This window comes from Pongo abelii, chromosome 12 (genome assembly GCF_028885655.2).
Source record: "Pongo abelii isolate AG06213 chromosome 12, NHGRI_mPonAbe1-v2.0_pri, whole genome shotgun sequence".
NCBI lineage: Eukaryota > Metazoa > Chordata > Mammalia > Primates > Hominidae > Pongo > Pongo abelii.
The window spans coordinates 45,368,788-45,388,173 of record NC_071997.2 but is presented as its reverse complement, the minus strand read 5'-3'; the positions used below and the strand labels follow the sequence as shown (position 1 = coordinate 45,388,173).

General features: G+C 40.9%; 1 long non-coding RNA gene across 5 annotated transcripts in view; it reads right to left on the bottom strand.

Annotated features, from left to right (window-relative positions):
• Positions 1–19,386, bottom strand: part of LOC129057656 (uncharacterized) — a 95,372-nt gene that overhangs the window by 32,586 nt on the left and 43,400 nt on the right. For all 5 annotated transcript variants that reach the window (XR_010136263.1, XR_008522303.2, XR_008522305.2 and 2 more), the window contains one exon: positions 8,059–8,169. This is a non-coding gene — a long non-coding RNA (uncharacterized LOC129057656). The remainder of the gene's footprint in view (positions 1–8,058; positions 8,170–19,386) is intronic.

Below are 19,386 nucleotides of genomic sequence, written 5' to 3'. Positions count from 1 at the left end.
GAAACTCTACAAGCCAGAAGAGAGTGGGGCCCAATATTCCATTCTTAAAGAAAAGAATTTTCAACCCAGAGTTTCATATCCAGCCAAACTAAGCTTCATAAGTGAAGGAGAAATAAAAACCTTTACAGACAAGCAAATGCTGAGAGATTTTGTCACTGCCAGGCCTACCTTACAAGAGCTCCTGAAGGAAGCACTAAACATGGAAAGGAACAACTGGTACCAGCCACTGCAAAAACATGCTAAATTGTAAAGACCATTGATGCTAGGAAGAAACTGCATCAACTAACGGGCAAAATAACCAGCTAACGTCGTAATGACAGCATCAAATTCACACATAACAATATTAACCTTAAATGTAAATGGGCTACATGCCCCAATTAAAAGACACAGACTGGCAAATTGGATAAAGAGTCAAGACCCATCAGTGTGCTGTATTCATGAGACCCATCTCACGTGCAGAGACACACATAGGCTCAAAATAAAGAGATGGAGGAAGATCTACCAAGCAAATGGAAAGCAAAAAAAAAAGCAGGGGTTGCAATCCTAGTCTCTTATAGAACACACTTTAAACCAACAAAGATCAAAAGAGACAAAGAAGGCCATTACATAATGGTAAAGGGATCAATTCAACAAGAAGAGCTAACTATCCTAAATATATATGCACCCAATACAGGAGCACCCAGATTCATAAAGCAAATCCTTAGAGACCTACAAAGAGACTTAGACTCCCACACAATAATAATGGGAGATTTTAACACCCCACTGTCAATATTAGACAGATCAACGAGACAGAAGGTTAACAAGGATGTCCAGGACTTGAACTCAGCTCTGCACCAAATGGACCTAATAGACATCTACAGAACTCTCCACCCCAAATCAACAGAATATACATTCTTCTCAGCACCACATTGCACTTATTCCAAAATTGACCACATAGTTGGAAGTAAAGCACTCCTCAGCAAATGTAAAAGAACAGAAATCACAACAAACTGTCTCTCAGACCACAGTGCAATCAAACTAGAACTCAGGATTAAGAAACTCACTCAAACCCGCAAAACTACATGGAAACTGCACAACCTGCTCCTGAATGACTACTGGGTAAATAACGAAATGAAGGCAGAAATAAAGATGTTCTTTGAAACCAATGAGAACAAAGATACAACATACCAGAGTCTCTGGGACACATTTAAAGCAGTGTGTAGAGGGAAATTTATAGCACTAAATGCCCACAAGAGAAAGCAGGAAAGATCTAAAATCGACACCCTAACATCACAATTAAAAGAACTAGAGAAGCAAGAGCAAACAAATTCAAAAGCTAGCAGAAGGCAAGAAATAACTAATATCAGAGCAGAACTGAAGGAAATAGAGACACAAAAAACCCTTCAAAAAATCAGTGAATCCAGGAGCTGGTTTTTTGAAAAGAGCGACAAAATTGATAGACCACTAGCAAAACTCATAAAGAAGAAAAGAGAGAAGACTCAAATAGATGCAATAAAAAATGATAAAGGGGATATCACCACTGATCCCACAGAAATACAAACTACCATCAGAGAGTACTATAAACACCTCTATGCAAATAAACTAGAAAATCTAGAAGAAATGGATAAATTCCTGGACACATACCCCCTTCCAAGACTAAACCAGGAAGAAGTTGAATCTCTGAATAGACCAATAACAGGCTCTGCAATTGAGGCAATAATTAATAGCCTACCAACCAAAAAAAGTCCAGGACCAGATGGATTCACAGCTGAATTCTACCAGAGGTACAAAGAGGAGCTGGCATCATTCCTTCTGAAACTATTCCAATCAATAGAAAAAGAGTGAATCCTCCCTAACTCATTTTATGAGGCCAGCAACATCCTGATACCAAAGCCTGGCAGAGACACAAGAAAAAAAGAGAATTTTAGATCAATATCTCTAATATGATGAACATCGATGCAAAAATCCTCAATAAAATACTGGCAAATTGAATCCAGCAGCTCATCAAAAAGCTTATCCACCACGATCAAGTTGGCTTCATCCCTGGGATGCAAGGCTGGTTCAACATATGCAAATCAATAAATGTAATCCATCACATAAACAGAACCAACGACAAAAACCACATGATTATCTCAGTAGATGTAGAAAAGGCCTTCGGCAAAATTCAACAGCCTTCATGCTAAAAATTCTCTATAAACTAGGTATTGATGGAATGTATCTCAAAATAATAAGAGCTATTTATGACAAACCCACAGCCAATATCATGCTGAATGGGAAAAACTGGAAGCATTCTCTTTGAAAACTGGCACAAGACAGGGATGCCCTCTTTCACCACTCCTATTCAACACAGTGTTGGAAGTTCTGGCCAGGGCAATCAGGCAAGAGAAAGGAATAAAGCGTGTTCAATTAGGAAAAGAGGGAGTCAAATTGTCTGTCTCTGCAGATGACATGACTGTATATTTAGAAAACCCCATCATCTCAGCCCAAAATTTCCTCAAGCTGATAAGCAACTTCAGCAAAATCTCAGGATACAAAATCAATGTGCAAAAATCACAAGCATTCCTATACACCAATAACAGACAAACAGACAGAGAGCTAAATCGTGAGTGAACTCCCATTCACAATTGCTGCAAAGAGAATAAAATACCTAGGAATCCAACTTACAAGGGATGTGAAGGACCTCTTCAAGGACAGCTACAAACCACTGCTTAACGAAATAAAAGAGGACACAAACAAATGGAAGAACATTCCATGCTCATGGATAGGAAGAATCAATATCGTGAAAATGGCTATATTGCCCAAGGTAATTTATAGATTCAATGCCATCCCCATTAAGCTACCAATGACTTTCTTCACAGAATTGGAAAAAACTACTTTAAAGTTCATATGGAACCAAAAAAGAGCCCGCATTGCCAAGACAATCCTAAGCAAAAAGAACAAAGCTGGAGGCATCACGCTACCTGACTTCAAACTATACTACAAGGCTACAGTAACCAAAACAGCATGGTACTGGTACCAAAACAGAGATATAGACCAATGGAACAGAACAGAGGTCTCAGAAATAACACCACACATCTACAACCATCTGATCTTTGACAAACCTGACAAAAACAAGAAATGGGGAAAGGATTCCCTATTTAATAAATGGTGCTGGGAAAACTGGCTAGCTATATGTAGAAAGCTGAAACTGGATCCCTTCCTTACACATTACGCAAAAATTAATTCAAGATGGATTAAAGACTTAAACGTTCAACCTAAAACCATACAAACCTTAGAAGAAAACCTAGGCAATACCATTCAGGACATAGGCATGGGCAAGGACTTCATGTCTAAAACACCAAAAGCAATGGCAACAAAAGCCAAAATAGACAAATGGGATCTAATTAAACTAAAGAGCTTCTGCACAGCAAAAGAAACTACCATCAGAGTGAACAGGCAACCTACAGAATGGGAGAAAAATTTTGCAATCTACCCATCTGACAAAGGGCTAATATCCAGAATCTACAAAGAACTTAATCAAATTTACAAGAAAAAAACAACCCCATCAAAAAGTGGGCAAAGGATATGAACAGACACTTCTCAAAAGAAGACATTTATGCAGCCAACAGACACATGAAAAAATGCTCATCATCACTGGCCATCAGAGAAATGCAAATCAAAACCACAATGAGATACCATCTTACACCAGTTAGAATGGTGATCATTAAAAAGTCAGGAAACAACAGGTGCTGGAGAGGATGTGGAGAAACAGGAATGCTTTTACACTGTTGGTGGGAGTGTAAACTAGTTCAACCATTGTGGAAGACAGTGTGGTGATTCCTCAAGGATCTTGAACTAGAAATACCAGTTGACCCAGCCATCCCATTACTGGGTATGTACCCAAAAGATTATAAATCATGCTACTATAAAGACACATGCACACGTATGTTTATTGCGGCACTATTCACAATAGCAAAAACTTGGAACTAACCCAAATGTCCATCAATGATAGACTGGATTAAGAAAATGTGGCACATATACACCATGGAATACTATGCAGCCATAAAAAAGGATGAGTTCACGTCCTTTGTAGTGACATGGATGAAGCTGGAAACCATCATTCTGAGCAAACTATCACAAGCACAGAAAACCAATCACCACATGTTCTCACTCATAGGTGGCAACTGAACAATGAGAACACTTGGAAACAGGGTGGGGAACATCACACACCAGGGCCTGTCATGGGGTGGGGGGCAGGGGGAGCTATAGCATTAGGAGAAATACCTAATGTAAATGACAAGTTAATGGGTGCAGCAAACCAACATGGCACATATATCCCTATGTATCAAACCTGCACGTTGTGCACATGTACCCTAGAAGTATAATAAGAATAAAATTTTAAAAAGTCAACAACAAAATAGATTCAGATTCTGCAATATCCATTGCTATCTGAACTTTCTCTTCAAACTATATGAACTCAAGAACTAAATAGATTTGAATAAGAAGTGAAGAAAAAAAAAAAAAGAACAAAGGGTCTTCAGGGAGGTCATTCCAAGCCTGGAGGATGAAGGCATTAGGAGGGGGCTTGCAGGATCAAAAGCCAGTGGAAAAGAGGACCTTAGGAGGTCTGAATGGAAAATCTAATGATGAATTGTTAGTAACTTATGTTTATATAGTATTCACAGTTTACACAGTCCTTTTAATGGTGCAAAGGGAGGCAACAGGAGCTGGTGGTGAATGGTGCTGGGGCTTTCAGCACTAGCGCTGTACGAACCCTTCCTGACTTCTTGTGATTTGAGGGGTATAAACCACTCGCTTTGTTTAACCACCATAGCCAACTGTCTCTTACATGCAGGCAAATGCAATTCTAACTTACACAAATCATTAAATAATTTATAAAATTCCTAAGGGCGAGAGTGTTGTAGGATTTTATAGAACTGTGACAGAGTAAACAAAAGCATAGGGTCAGAAAAAGTCACAAAGCAAAGGAAATGCTGGCATATATGCTGGTGATAGGGCCGTGGGGAGTGGTCATCGTCACAGGGAGAATGTGCATAGTGAGGAAGAGAAAAGGGCCAAGGCAAAAACCGAAGGAAAGCTGAATCTTGGAGGTGGGTAGGGCCAGGGAAGAGTGGGCAGAGAGGGCGGAAAAGAAGGAATGGCGAGACACCCAGGAAGAAACCAGCAGTAGGGTCACTGGCTGGAGAAGGAAGGCCACATATGCTGTGTTAACATATTTGAAGTTTCCTTATGGAAAAGGGATTAAACTTGTTTTTTGTTTGTTTGTTTGTTTGTTTTTTGTTTTTTGAGACGGAGTTTCGCTCTCGTTGCCCAGACTGGAGTGCAATGGCGCAATCTCGGCTCACCACAACCTCTGCCTCCCAGGTTCAAGCAATTCTCCTGCCTCAGCCTCTCGAGTAGCTGGGATTACATAAACTTGTTTTATATAAAAAGTAAGTAACAAGTATTTATCTAATACGAAAGGTAAAACAAAGCACAGTGGGTGAAGATGCAGGTAGGGGAATCTATTTCAATTCAATGTAGAAGTAGTAGTTAGTGTTCTGTTCTTGTCTGTCAGGATGCCTTCACCTCTCCAGCCTCTTCTGTTAACAACCTGGTACTTGGTTATAGGAATGGGCAAGGGGCTGGGTGCGGGTGGCTCACGCCTGTAATCCCAGCACTTTGGGAGGCAGAGGCAGGTGGATCACTTAAGGTCAGGAGTTTGGGACCAGCCTGGCCAACATGGTGAAACCTGGTCTCTACTCAAAATACAAAAATTATCTGGGCATGGTGGCGCATGCCTGTAATCCCAGCTATTGGGAACTTGAGGCATGAGAATCACTTGAGTCTGGGAGGTAGAGGCTGCAGTGAGCCAAGATTACGCAACTGCACTCTAGCCTGGGCGAGAGAGTAAGATTCTGTCTCAAAAAAAAAAAAAAAAAAAAAAAGGGCAAGGTTCCAGGTTGAATGAATAATATTATTCCATCCATCTGGCCACAGTGGCTGGTCCAGGGATGGACATATGGCCCTAGCCAGGACAATCAGGATCCTTAGCCAAATATTTTCTAACTGGACTAGTCTTTTCTTCTCTTTTGGTTGCTGAATTTTTTGGCTGTGGGCCCAGAACAGTTTGAGGGCATGCTCCCTGCTGCACACAGAAAGTTCATCTGCAGAAGGCCTTCAACACAAGTGTTCATAGCATGAATTGGTTATGAGGTGATTGATCGATTAGAGAACATGATCTGTGTGATATTCCAACTGCTATTATTATAACCTCATCTAAAACTAGCAAGCAGAGCAGGAAAAACATAGTTGGAAGCAACACCAGCTGCAATGTCTGAGTGACTTCATGCTTTGTTTATCAAAGCACTGGGTGATAAAGTTGATAAGAATGTGTACAAGTTGTTCTAATGATAAGGGTGGTGGAGATGGTAAAAGAAGGGTCATCACTCTTGAGAAAGAGCCATATATAATGTAGAAATGGAAGACAATTAAAAGCCTAGAAACCCTTAGATTCAGACTAGGTTAATATTAAATGATGAGAAGTGTTGGAATAATAAAATATAGATCACTATATAATAAACTTCTCTATGAGAAAAGGAGGAATCCTAAGGAAGACTAAAGAGGTCAGGGAAGGGCCTTATTTAAATTGAAATCTATTAGATTACTCATATGAAATGACTGTTTTTTTAGGTCAAATCTGTCAAATGACAGCAATTTCATAGGATTCTCTCTAATACCTAGGCTCTGTCTTTTGTTATGTCAAATGAGAAGCAAGATAGTTTCTGAGATATTAAATGGCTAATTACAAAGTTCCTGTTTAATATCCCAGGAAGGTTTTGTTTGGTTTTTTGTTTTTTTTTTGTTTTTTTGAGACAGGGTGTTGGCCTGTTACCCACGCTGAAGTGCGGTGATGCAATCATAGCTCACTGTAACCTCAAACTCCTGTGCTTAAGTGATCCTCCTGCCTCCTGTTCCCCAGAATGCTGGGATTACAGGTGTGAGCTGCCATAAGCAGCCCTTGGAAGGTAATATTTAATTGCAACTACATAGTAGGATTTGGGAATGCTTCAAGAAGAGGTATTTGCAATGGGTATTGAAGGCTGTTTGAATTAATGATGGAGATGGAATAGAAAAATATTCCAGATCAAAGACAGTAGCATAAGAGAATGAATGAAGAATAGAAGAGAATGGGTGTAGTATTCTACCGTATATATAAGAAAGGAAAACAAAGTGCATATTATTTACTTGTATAAATTTTTAAAATTTCTGAATACTCACAAAAAAAAACTCGTATCAGTGGTTGACTGTTTGGAATGGTGTGGATTCTAGGTGGATAAGGACAGAGGTGGATGGAAGATTAACTACTGGAACTAGAGTTTAAGGTCGAAGAGGATTTAGTGGACAGCACGACTAAGGTCTTGTTATATCAGCAGAAGCTTGAATGCTTTCCTATGAGGTTTATAGTTTAGTTTCTTAGTAATGGAGAGACACTACAGAACTCTGAACACAAGACGGACATAATAAAATCTTCATGGAAGGCTTCAGAGTTTGTTCTGCAACACTAATGTGCAAGAAATGTTACATTCCTTTGTGTTCCAAAATCAAATCAAATTTGCTTCAGTCCCCATTTGCCAGAGTTGGCAAAAAAATCCCAGTCTCATTGGACATGGCAGTGGTGAGGATGCATTCTTCCCAACCCCTCAACTCTGTTAGAATCATATGAATTCTGAGAGCTTACGGGTGTCCTAAAGAAGAATCTTTCAGCCTGTGGTCTGAACTTTGCTGTCTCTTGCTACCCTAGGATCAGGACCAGCTACATAATTTGCAGGGCTCAGTATGCAATGAAAACACAGAGCTGCTTGTTCAAAAATTACTAAGAATTTCAAAATGGTAACAAGTGAGCATTACACCAAACATAAGGCCCTTTGGAGTACAGGGCCCTGTGTGACAGCGCAGATCATAGGCCCATGAAGCTGGCCCTGCCTTGAAGGCAGGTAACCTAGGGTGGGACACACTTCTTTGCCAAACTGAGGTCTAGGAGTCTCAGCTGTGTTTCCTCCAAACCTGGTGCTCATTGCGTAGGCCCTGAACTCTTACCTCGTTAACACCAGCTGTGTTTCCGCCACCTCCAGAGCACTGCTGCCCTGCTTCTTCAGGCCCTCCTCAATTTGTTTAATCATCTAAGGCTGGGTTCCCTGGAAGGAGAACCTGAAACAAGAATTTGGATTTAATAGTTTATTTGGGAAGTTGACCCAGAAGAAAGAGTGAGAGATAGGGGCAGCCGATGAGGGAAAGAGTGCAAGGCAATGTATAGATGTATAAATGAGCTGGACGCTGCTGACCACTGCTACTAGCGATTACTGCTGGAGTCAGAGGTGAGGCCAAGAGGATTTAAAGCGTTGAAAGTGAGGCACAAAAGGTATCCTTTACTATGCTTCCCAGACTTCAGTGTGCACCAATCACATACGGATCTTGTTAAAATGCAGATTCTGATTCAGTAGGTCTGGGTGGCACCTGAGATTCTGCATTTCTTTTTTTTTTTTACATTTTTTATTTTTTAATTTTTAATTTTTGTGGGTACATAGTAGGTACCCATATTAATAGGGTACATAATATATTTTGGTACAGGGCATGCAATGTGTAATAATCATATCATGGAAAATGGGGTATCCATCCCCTCGAGCATTTATCCTTTGCATTACAAGCAATCCAATTATACTCTTTTAGTTATTTTTAAATGTACAATTAAATTATTATTGGCTATAGTCCTTTTTTATGCTATCAAATACTAAAATACTAGGTCTTATTCATTCTTCCTATTTTTTTGTTCCCATTTACCATCCCCACCTTCCCCCGACCCCCTGTATCCCCCCACTACCCTTCGTAGCCTCTGGCAACCATCATTCTATTCTTTATCTCCATGAGTTCGATTGATTTGATTTTTAGATCCCACAAATAAGTGAGAACATGTGACGTTTGTCTTTCTGTGCTTGGTTTATTTCACTTAATATAATGACCTCCAGTTCCATCTACGTTGTTGCAAATGACAGAATCTCATTCTTTTTTATGGCGGAATAGTACTCCATTGTTTATAAGTATCACATTTTCTTTATCCATTCAGCTATTGATGGACACCTAGGTTGCTTCCAAATCTTGGCTGCTGTGAGCAGTGCTGCAACAAGAGAATGCAGATATCTCTTTGATATATTGATTTCGTTTTTGGGGGGTATATACCTAAAGTAGGATTGCCAGATCATATGATAGCTGTATTTTTAGTTTTTTGAGGAACCTCCAAACCATTCTCCATAGTGGTTGTACTAATTTACATTCCCACCCACAGTGTATAAGACTTCCTCTTTCTCCACATCCTTGGCAGCATTTGTTACTGTCTGTCTTTTAGATATTTGCCATCTAAATGGGTGAGATAGTTTTGATTTGCATTTCTCTTGGTAGTTTTGATTTGCATTTCTCTGTTGACCAATGATGTTAAGTACCATTTCATATAGTTTGCTCAGAATGATGGTTTCCAGCTTCATCCACGTCCCTGCAAAGGACATGAACTCATCATTTTTTATGGCTGCATAGTATTCCATGGTGTATATGTGCCACATTTTCTTAATCCAGTCTATCATTGTTGGACATTTGGGTTGGTTCCAAGTCTTTGCTATTGTGAATAATGCCGCAATAAACATACATGTGCATGTGTCTTTATAGCAGCATGATTTATAGTCTTTTGGGTATATACCCAGTAATGGGATGGCTGGGTCAAATGGAATTTCTAGTTCTAGATCCCTGAGGAATCGCCACACTGACTTCCACAAGGGTTGAACTAGTTTACAGTCCCACCAACAGTGTAAAAGTGTTCCTATTTCTCCACATCCTCTCCAGCACCTGTTGTTTCCTGACTTTTTAATGATTGCCATTCTAACTGGTGTGAGATGGTATCTCATTGTGGTTTTGATTTGCATTTCTCTGATGGCCAGTGATGGTGAGCATTTTTTCATGTGTTTTTTGGCTGCATAAATATCTTCTTTTGAGAAGTGTCTGTTCATGTCCTTCGCCCACTTTTTGATGGGGTTGTTTGTTTTTTTCTTGTAAATTTGTTGGAGTTCATTGTAGATTCTGGATATTAGCCCTTTGTCAGATGAGTAGGTTGTGAAAATTTTCTCCCATTTTGTAGGTTGCCTGTTCACTCTGATGGTAGTTTCTCTGGCTGTGCAGAAGCTCTTTAGTTTAATTAGATCCCATTTGTCAATTTTGGCTTTTGTTGCCATTGCTTTTGGTGTTTTAGACATGAAGTCCTTGCCCATGCCTATGTCCTGAATGGTAATGCCTAGGTTTTCTTCTAGGGTTTTTATGGTTTTAGGTCTAACGTTTAAGTCTTTAATCCATCTTGAATTGATTTTTGTATAAGGTGTAAGGAAGGGATCCAGTTTCAGCTTTCTACATATGGCTAGCCAGTTTTCCCAGCACCATTTATTAAATAGGGAATCCTTTCCCCATTTCTTGTTTTTGTCAGGTTTGTCAAAGATCAGATAGTTGTAGATACATGGCATTATTTCTGACGGCTCTGTTCTGTTCCATTGATCTATATCTCTGTTTTGGTACCAGTACCATGCTGTTTTGGTTACTGTAGCCTTGTAGTATAGTTTGAAGTCAGGTATCATGATGCCTCCAGCTTTGTTCTTTTGGCTTAGGATTGACTTGGCAATGCGGGCTCTTTTTTGGTTCTATATGAACTTTAAAGTAGTTTTTTCCAATCCTGTGAAGAAAGTCATTGGTAGCTTGATGGGGATGGCATTGAATCTGTAAATTACCTTGGGAAGTATGGCCATTTTCACGATATTGATTCTTCCTACCCATGAGCATAGAATGTTCTTCCATTTGTTTGTATCCTCTTTTATTTCCTTGAGCAGTGGTTTGTAGTTCTCCTTGAAGAGGTCCTTCACATCCCTTGTAAGTTGGATTCCTAGGTATTTTATTCTCTTTGCAGCAATTGTGAATGGGAGTTCACTCATGATTTGGCTCTCTGTTTGTCTGTTATTGGTGTATAAGAATGCTTGTGATTTTTGTAGATTGATTTTGTATCCTGAGACTTTACTGAAGTTGCTTATCAGCTTAAGGAGATTTTGGGCTGAGACAATGGGGTTTTCTAGATATACAATCATGTCGTCTGCAAACAGGGACAATTTGACTTCCTCTTTTCCTAATTGAATACCCTTTATTTCCTTCTCCTGCCTAATTGCCCTGCCAGAACTTTCAACACTATGTTGAATAGAAGTGGTGAGAGAGGGAATCCCTGTCTTGTGCCAGTTTTCAAAGGGAATGCTTCCAGTTTTTGCCCATTCAGTATGATATTGGCTGTGGGTTTGTCATAGATAGCTCTTATTATTTTGAGATACGTCCCATCAATACCTAATTTATTGAGAGTTTTTAGCATGAAGCATTGTTGAATTTTGTCAAAGGTCTTTTCTGCATCTATTGAGATAATCATGTGGTTTTTGTCTTTGGTTCTGTTTATAGGCTGGATTACGTTTATTGATTTGCATATATTGAACCAGCCTTGCATCCCAGGGATGAAGCCCACTTGATCATGGTGGATAAGCTTTTTGATGTGCTGCTGGATTCTGTTTGCCAGTATTTAATGAGGATTTTTGCATCAATGTTCATCAAGGATATTGGTCTAAAATTCTCTTTTTTGGTTGTGTCTCTGCCCGGCTTTGGTATCAGGATGATGCTGGCCTCATAAAATGAGTTATGGAGGATTCCCTCTTTTTCTATTGATTGGAATAGTTTCAGAAGGAATGGTACCAGTTCCTCCTTGGACCTCTGGTAGAATTTGGCTGTGAACCCATCTGGTCCCGGACTTTTTTTGGTTGGTAAGCTATTGATTATTGCCACAATTTCAGCTCCTGTTATTGGTCTATTCAGAGATTCAACTTCTTCGTGGTTTAGTCTTGGGAGGGTGTATGTGTTGAGGAATTTATCCATTTCTTCTAGATTTTGTAGTTTATTTGCGTAGAGGTGTTTGTAGTATTCTCTGATGGTAGTTTGTATTTCTGTGGGATCGGTGGTGATATCCCCTTTATCATTTTTTATTGCATCTATTTGATTCTTCTCTCTTTTTTTCTTTATTAATCTTGCTAGTGGTCTATCAATTTTGTTGATCCTTTCAAAAAACCAGCTCCTGGATTCATTAATTTTTTGAAGGGTTTTTTGTGTCTCTATTTCCTTCAGTTCTGCTCTGATTTTAGTTATTTCTTGCCTTCTGCTAGCTTTTGAATGTGTTTGCTCTTGCTTTTCTAGTTCTTTTAATTGTGATGTTAGGCTGTCAATTTTGGATCTTTCCTGCTTTCTCTTATGGGCATTTAGTGCTATAAATTTCCCTCTACACACTGCTTTGAATGCGTCCCAGAGATTCTAGTATGTTGTGTCTTGGTTCTCGTTGGTTTCAAAGAACATCTTTATTTCTGCCTTCATTTCGTTATTTACCCAGTAGTCATTCAGGAGCAGGTTGTTCAGTTTCCATGTAGTTGAGCGGTTTTGAGTGAGATTCTTAATCCTGAGTTCTAGCTTGATTGCACTGTGATCTGAGAGATAGTTTGTTATAATTTCTGTTCTTTTACATTTATTGAGGAGAGCTTTACTTCCAAGTATGTGGTCAATTTTGGAATAGGTGTGGTGTGGTGCTGAAAAAAATGTATATTCTGTTGATTTGGGGTGGAGAGTTCTGTAGATGTCTATTAGGTCCACTTGGTGCAGAGCTGAGTTCAATTCCTGGGTATCCTTGTTGACTTTCTGTCTTGTTGATCTGTCTAATGTTGACAGTGGGGTGTTAAAGTCTCCCATTATTATTGTGTGGGAGTCTAAGTCTCTTTGTAGGTCACTCAGGACTTGCTTTATGAATCTGGGTGCTCCTGTATTGGGTGCATATATATTTAGGATAGTTAGCTCTTCTTGTTGAATTAATCCCTTTACCATTATGTAATGGCCTTCTTTGTCTCTTTCGATCTTTGTTGGTTTAAAGTCTGTTTTATCAGAGACTAGGATTGCAACCCCTGCCTTTTTTTGTTTTCCATTTGCTTGGTAGATCTTCCTCCATCCTTTTATTTTGAGCCTATGTGTGTCTCTGCACTTGAGATGGGTTTCCTAATTACAGCACACTGATGGGTCTTGAGTCTTTATCCAATTTGCCAGTCTGTGTCTTTTAATTGGAGCATTTAGTCCATTTACATTTAAAGTTAATATTGTTATGTGTGAATTTGATCCTGTCATTATGATGTTAGCTGGTTATTTTGCTCATTAGTTGATGCAGTTTCTTCCTAGTCTCGATGGTCTTTACATTCTGGCATGATTTTGCAGTGGCTGGTACTGGTTGTGCCTTTCCATGTTTAGTGCTTCCTTCAGGAGCTCTTTTAGGGCAGGCCTGGTGGTGACAAAATCTCTCAGCATTTGCTTGTCTGTAAAGTATTTTATTTCTCCTTCACTTATGAAGCTTGGTTTGGCTGGATATGAAATTCTGGGTTGAAAATTCTTTTCTTTAAGAATGTTGAATATTGGCCCCCACTCTCTTCTGGCTTGTAGGCTTTCTGCCGAGACACCCGCTGTTAGTATGATGGGCTTCCCTTTGATGGTAACCCGACCTTTCTCTCTGGCTGCCCTTAACATTTTTTCCTTCATTTCAACTTTGGTGAATCTGACAATTATGTGTCTTGGAGTTGCTCTTCTCGAGGAGTATCTTTGTGGCGTTCTCTGTATTTCCTGAATCTGAATGTTGGCCTGCCTTGCTAGATTGGGGAATTTCTCCTGGATAATATCCTGCAGAGTGTTTTCCAACTTGTTTCTATTCTCCCCGTCACTTTCAGGTACACCAATCAGACGTAGATTTGGTCTTTTCACACAGTCCCACATTTCTTGGAGGCTTTGCTCGTTTCTTTTTATTCTTTTTTCTCTAAACTTCCCTTCTCGCTTCATTTCATTCATTTCATCTTCCAGGGCTGATACCCTTTCTTCCATTTGATCGCATCGGCTCCTGAGGCTTCTGCCTTCTTCACGTAGTTCTCCAGCCTTGGTTTTCAGCTCCATCAGCTCCTTTAAGCACTTCTCTGTATTGGTTATTCTAGTTATACATTCTTCTAAATTTTTTTCAAAGTTTTCAACTTCTTTGCCTTTGGTTTGAATATCCTCCCGTAGCTCAGAGTAATTTGATCGTCTGAAGCCTTCTTCTCTCAGCTCGTCAAAGTCATTCTCCGTCCAGCTTTGTTCCGTTGCTGGTGAGGAACTGCGTTCCTTTGGAGGAGGAGAGGTACTCTGCTTTTTAGAGTTTCCAGTTTTTCTGCTCTGTTTTTTCCCCATCTTTGTGGTTTTATCTACTTTTGGTCTTTGATGATGGTGATGTACAGACGGGTTTTTGGTGTGGACGTCCGTTCTGTTAGTTTTCCTTCTAACAGACAGGACCCTCAGCTGCAGGTCTGTTGGAGTACCTGGCCGACCGTGTGAGGTGTCAGTCTGCCCCTGCTGGGGGGGTGCCTCCCAGTTAGGCTGCTCGGGGGTCAGGGGTCAGGGACCCACTTGAGGAGGCAGTCTGCCCGTTCTCAGATCTCCAGCTGTGTGCTGGGAGAACCACTGCTCTCCTCAAAGCTGTCAGACAGGGACATTTAAGCCTGCAGAGGTTACTGCTGTCTTTTTGTTTGTCTGTGCCCTGCCCCCAGAGGTGGAGCCTACAGAGGCAGGCAGGCCTCCTTGAGCTGTGGTGGGCTCCACCCAGTTCAAGCTTCCAGGCTACTTTGTTTACCTAAGGGAGCCTGGGCAATGGCGGGCGCCCCTCTCCCAGCCTCGCTGCCGACTTGTTGTTTGATCTCAGACTGCTGTGCTAGCAATCAGCGAGACTCCGTGGGCGTAGGACCCTCTGAGCCAGGTGCGGGCTATAATCTCCTGGTGCACCGTTTCCTAAGCCTGTCGGAAAAGCACAGTATTCGGGTGGGAGTGGCCCGATTTTGCAGGTGCCGTCTGTCACCCCTGGAAAGGGAACTCCCTGACCCCTTGTGCTTCCCGAGTGAGGCAATGCCTTGCCCCTGCTTCGGCTGGCGCATGGTGCACTCACCCACTGACCTGCGCCCACTGTCTGGCACTCCCTAGTAAGATGAACACGCTACCTCAGATGGAAATGCAGAAATCACCCGTCTTCTGTGTCCCTCACGCTGGGAGCTGTAGACCAGAGCTGTTCCTATTCGGCCATCTTCGAGATTCTGCATTTCTACAAACTCCCAGGTGCTGCTGGTGCTGCTGGTCTGCAGACCACATTTTGAGCAGCAGGGCATGACACTATTACCTAGATGCACTTCAGCCTCAACCCTCAGACTCTCCTCCTGTCTTTCCAAGGGCTCAGACTTGGTATCCAACCTATTAGCACACAGAGACCTGGCTGCCAAGGATGGGGAAGGAGGCAGAGTTCCCTTTCTGTCTACAACCTAGAAGACACATGGTACTTAATTTCCTCATCAGGTTACCGGGACAGGTCTGTTTTGTAAAGATAATACAGGTGGCACTATGAGGCGTGAAAAAGAACCACAGAGAGAGAGAAGGGCAATTATAATCAGACAAGTTGATGAAGGCTGAATTGGGGCCCTTTGGGGATTAGAATGGAAGCAACCAGAGAGACTTTCCAGGAGTTGATTCAGTTGGCTGAGAAAGCCAACTGGATGTTAGCAGGAAAGTGAGAAGGAACAAAGTTCCAGAGTTTCGACCCTGGGTGTGGTTGGAATGATGAGGGTGCTATTAACAGACGCAGATGGAGAGCAGCAACAGCTTGTGGGAGGAAAGGAATTCAGTTTTAGCCACATTAGGTTTTAGGAGCTGTATATCCATATATCTAGGACAAGTCCTAGGCATCTATCTAGGCAAGAAGAAATCAAATCAAAATGCTAAAAGAAATACAATAATGGGCATCAAATGAGTTCAGATATGAAGTACAAAGGTTTTTTAGAAATAAGAATGTGAGGCCAGGCACAGTGGCTCATGCCTGTAATCCCAACACTTTGGGAGGCCGAGGCGGGTGGATCACCTGACGTCAGGAGTTTGAGACCAGCCTGACCGACATGGTGAAACCCTGTCTCTACTACAAATACAAAAATTGGACGGGCGTGGTGGTGGGTGCCTGTAATCCCAGCTACTTGGGAGGCTGAGGCAGGAGAATTGCTTGAACCCAGGAGGCGGAGGATGCAGTGAGCCAAGATCGTGCCATTGCACTCCAGCCTGGGGGACTACAGCGAGACTTCGTCTCAAAAAAAAAAAAAAAAAGAAAGAAAGAAAGAAATAAGAATGTGAGAACACTGAGTGGAAGAAATCTAAAATAATGTAGTGTGGAGAGAGCTGTTTTGGTGGCATAGGGTAATGCTACTCAGAAGTCTAGGGGAAATAAAAAAAACCTTTGCTTATAAGCAGGTATGTAGCATTTTCTTCTATAACAACCTGTGAAAAATCTTTTAGAAAATCTTTGTGCAAAGCTTCCAGGAAAGCTGATCTGGTCCTTGCCATTGTCTGCTTTGTTGTTAAATATAGAATCTGAGGCTCTGGACTTGCTCATCTGGTATCTTTTATGAGTACTGCTTGTACATAAAATATTCTTCTGTGTCCCATTTAGTGTAGTCAAATGAATATATTTAGGCATGCGAGGTTTTTTCCCTTAGGGCTTTTTTTAAACTGACAATTTTATGAGGAAAAAATTCATACCTATAAAACAACCTGCTACAGCTTTTTTGGATGTTTCTCCAATCCTTATCAGTGTAAACATATATGATGTACATCTTCACTTTGAGATTGGCTGTGAATCATTGGTGTGTAGATTGTTTAATGACCACATATTCCTCCCATCCCTGTTCTTATCCCCCTTCACCCTAGATTCACCTCAGCCTCAACCCTCAGCCTGTCCTCCTGTCTTTCCAAGGGCTCAGACTTGGTGCCCAACCTACTAGCACACAGAGCCCTGGCTGCCAAAGATGGGAAAGGAGGCAGAGTTTCCTTTCTGTCTGCAACCTAGAAGACACATGGTACTTAATTTCCTCATCAGGTTACCTGGACAGGTCTGTTTTGTAAAGATAATTCAGGTGGTAGTATGAGGCATGCCACCTAGAGGTGAAGTTGATTGCGTCTCCTCTTGAATCTCTGCTGGTCTTATGAACGGCTTTGCCCAACAGATTGTAGTTTCTGCTCTTGCCCTCCTGCAATGCTGCTGTCATCATGTGAAGGAGCTTGGAATAGCCTCCTTGCTATGACAGACCATGTGGAGACAGAAAGGCCCACTTTCAAACACCAGACATGTGAGCAAGGCCTTTTTATACCATCCAACTTGAGTTGAGCTACCAGATGACTATAGTCACAAGAGTAAACACAGACCAGGCCAACCAAGAGACCATTTAGCTGAGCCTAGCCCAAATTGCTGACCCATAGAATTGTGGGTAAATAAAATGGTGCTTGTTTTAAGTCATTAACTTTTAGGTAGTTTGTACATAATAATAGATAACTGATATAATTTGGTATCTGATATTTGCATTCTGATTTTGGAATCAACATTATTTTTTACATAATTTTTCATGTATTGAATAAGTTGTAAGATAATTTAAAAAGACCATACACAGTTCTATTATATTATCTTACCATACTTTACTTAAACTTTTCCCAATAATTGGACATTTGGTTTATATAGAGTTTTTCATTTTTATGGATAATATTGTTCTAAACGTATTTGTACAAATGGTTTGTAAATTCTTTCCTGTTGATTTCTTAGAAAAATTTCTTACCAAAAGTGAATTAGTAGAGGAAAGAATGTCAAGTGTTAACTCTCTTTACATATTACTTGACTGCTTTCCAAAAGATTTTTATCAATTTATAGGGCAGCCAGCTGTGTACCTGTCTCCCTGTGCCCCCTCAGCAATTTTTTTTAATTTAGCAATTTTTTTTTTTGCTGGGGGGGATGGAGTTTTGCTCTTGTTGCCCAAGCTGGAGTGCAATGGCATGATCTCAGCTCACTGCAACCTCTGCCTCCTAGGTTCAAACAATTCTTCTGCCTCAGCCTCCCAAGTAGCTGGGATTACAGGCGTGTGCCACCACGCTCGGCTAATTTTTTGTATTGTTAGTAGAAACAGGGTTTCACCATTTTAGCCAGGATGTTCTCAGTCTCCTGACCTCGTGATCTGCCTGCCTCGGCCTCCCAAAGTTCTGGGATTACAGGCGTGAGCCACCAGGCCCTGCCTAATTTAGCAATTTTTAAATTGAGATGTGCTATGATCTGAATGTTTGTGTCCCCCCAAAATCTATATATTGAAATCATAATCCCCAAAATGATGGTATAGGAGGTGGGGGCATTTGAGAGATGATTCGATCATGAGGTTAGAGCCTTGTGAGTGGGATTCGTGCCCTGATGAAAGTGGCCAGAGAGACACCCCTTGCTACTTCTGCCGTGTGAGGTTACAGCCAGAAGATCATTATCCATGAGAAAGCAGGCCCCCACCAGACACTGACTCTGCCAGTGCCTTGATCTTGGACTTCCCAGCCTCCAGAATTACGAGAAATAAATTCCTACTGTTTATAATCCACCTAGTTTATGGCATTTTGTTATAGCAACTCAAACGGACTAAAACAGGGTGTAACATATATGTGGCAAAGCACATAAATCTTAACTTTATGGCTTGATTAATATCTACAGATAGAGATGGATAGATAGATAAATATACAGGCTCTGTGTAATCACCACCCATATGAAGATTCAAAACATTTCCGGCTCTCCAGAAGTTTCTCTTGTGCCCCTTCCTAGTCAATACCAGCTGCAGAAGTAACCACATTCTGACTTCCACAACCATAGATTAATTTTGCCTAATCTTGAACTTCATATAAATGGAACCATACTCTTGTGTACTCTTGCATGCCTGCCTTCTTTTGCTCGTCACTATATCTGTGAAATCCATCCATCTGGTTGTTGCATATGGCAGTGGGTCATTCTTTTCATTGCTAAGTGTTATTCCACTAAGTGAGGATGCCACCTTTTCTTTACCCATTCTTCATTTGACAGGCATATATGTAGTTTTTCTTTTGATGTTATTAAACAATCTTTTTAAAAACTTTTTTTCAGTTATTTTAACAGCTCAATAGATGTGTGTTGGTGCCTTAGAGGTGATTCATTATTAATATCCTCAATTACTGTTGGAGTGTAGCAGAGGAGGTACTAGGGACTAGTTTGAATGAGTGGGTGGGGAGCAGATGATAAAGGCTTTGTGAGCCATGCTGAGGAACTTGGACTTTGCAGCATGGACAGAGGGGAGTCACTGAGGGATTTGAAGCAAGAGAGGGAATTTCTCAAATTTGCATTTTAGGGAAATAACTGGCAGTGGGAAGGAGAATAGATGATTTGAGGAAAAGCCTGAAGGAGGA